This window comes from Suricata suricatta, chromosome 1 (assembly GCF_006229205.1).
Source record: "Suricata suricatta isolate VVHF042 chromosome 1, meerkat_22Aug2017_6uvM2_HiC, whole genome shotgun sequence".
Classification (NCBI taxonomy): domain Eukaryota; kingdom Metazoa; phylum Chordata; class Mammalia; order Carnivora; family Herpestidae; genus Suricata; species Suricata suricatta.
In genome coordinates this window covers 27,715,430-27,717,465 of record NC_043700.1, presented here as the reverse complement: position 1 = coordinate 27,717,465, position 2,036 = coordinate 27,715,430, and the positions used below count along the sequence as shown (strand labels likewise).

Below are 2,036 nucleotides of genomic sequence, written 5' to 3'. Positions count from 1 at the left end.
GTTTCTGTGATCAATTCATTTTTTCCCCAAGATTTGTTTTCGGCATGGCTTTGTTTAGGGCAGAGTTCCCAGAAAGTCAGCCTCCTACCTCTGGCAGATCTGAATGTGTCCCCCTACTACCGTGAATTGCAGATGTGTACAGCACAAAATTAGGTCACTAACAATAGTTGAACAGCCACCTGCTTCCCCTGGAAGCTCAGAAATTTCTTCTAGGATAGTTTCATTGAGAAAAGTATGCTTATCCTTAATTCCTCAAGGGAATTTCATTGTAGAGACACAAGTTACTTACCCTCGGATTAAAATCCAGAGAACAAAAGAGTAACAGTAACAAAGCAGCAGCAGGAATTATCATCCCAAAGTCTCAGAAAAGATTAGAAGTAGCACAAACACAATCCAGAAATATCAACCTCTGGTTCTTGTCTAAATCTCCTCCTGCAAGGACCCCTACTCTGGCAACAAGACCATGGTACGACAGGAGAGGAGGAAAGCCCACGACTGGCATTCTGACATCACCTCACTTTGTAGTCTCAGTGCCAAGGATGACCTGTCTTTTGCTGTGTTTAAGCCTCAGTAATTCATCGAGAAGTTTTCTCAGCCCTTAAGCTCGAAAGTACAAGGTGACAATCCAGATCTTAAACGTGTTCATGATGGTAAAAAGGATACACATTATGAAGTGGCCCCTGTTTATTAGAGGAGGACATATTTCTTTCTTTCTTAAGAGTGTTCCTGTTCCCGCAAGCCTGTCTCCCCAATCTAGATAAAGGTAATACTTTTCCTAAGAAGAAAATGTGAATGGACTCAATTCTGAGAACACAGATGCCCAGGCTGAGGCAGAAACTCCAAACATGTCTTTTGTCAACAGTATTGCTTTTGTACATTTCATCACCTAAAGATACAGCAGGGAAGGGTATAAGGGTGCTTCCAACACTGGATTCCCAGAGACAGGAGTTCTCCCCAAGCATTAGGCTCTTGAAAAAGGGGGAAAGAGAAATCAGTTTCCAATTCCATCTGACCCCTTAAGGGCATCACTTAGGTAGCCACTGGCTAAGCTCTTTGCTGTCCTGGAAAAAGATGTTGGGAAACATGAAAATGACAACTATAATCTGGGATTCCCTGTCACTTTTATGTGTATTGAGTTTTGGTTATTGTTTGCTTGGTATTGATTTAGAAGGACAACAATAGTCTTAAAGAGATACAAAAGTTTTAAGGAACCCTGAATCAGAATGACATCTGATTCATCACAAAGGATTTCCCTCTTTGTCCCCACAGTGAGTCACTTCTGTGCTGAAATGTGGAAGACACTTTAGAAAAATCAATGACAAGACATTCCTGCTATGAAACGATGTGTCTCTAATCTCCTGATTTCTCAAACGTCAAGGCATGTAGATAAAATCTAGTTCATCCATCACTTGAAACGTCCGTATTAACATAAAGAAAGAACACGCCAATTGATTAGGTCTCTTATTTGTCATATGTCTTTGCTGGACAAATATCAAGCCAGTTAAATCCCCCAACCAGACTCCAAGGACTCATTTGCTCACCTGGATTTGTAGAACTGCAAAACATCATGAGAAATTTTGTGTTTCTTTCATAAAGTGATAATTGTGCCCAAAATATAGGCATGATTCAATTAAACAGTCTGACCATCTAAAGTCCCTTTCAGCCTTCTGATACAATAAAAAAGCTTTATATATTTATCAAAAACTCCAAAAGGAAATCACACTTTAATGGTTAAATCACAGAGCTCCTGTAAGTGGCAGTAAAATGTAAAGCAAATTCCCTGTGCCTTAGCAAAAGAACAAAACTCTTATTTAAAGAATGTAATTTTAAGTGGAAATGATCATCTTAACATAAGTAGGTCATTCTATTGTTTGAAACCTGCCTGAAAGCTGCTTCAATAGGGGCACCTGGGTGGCTCAGTTGACTGAACATCTGACTCCTGATTTCCATTCAGGTCTTCATTTCTGGGTTCATGAGATGGAGTCCCACATCACGTTCAGCACTGATAGCATGAAGCCTGCTTGGGATTCTCTGTC

General features: G+C 40.2%; 1 long non-coding RNA gene across 1 annotated transcript; it reads left to right on the top strand.

Annotated features, from left to right (window-relative positions):
- Positions 1 to 486: 486 nt before the first annotated feature.
- Positions 487 to 1,652, top strand: LOC115288535. The gene is made up of 2 exons (XR_003907062.1): positions 487 to 617; positions 1,270 to 1,652. It is a non-coding gene; the product is annotated as an uncharacterized LOC115288535 (long non-coding RNA).
- Positions 1,653 to 2,036: the final 384 nt, after the last annotated feature.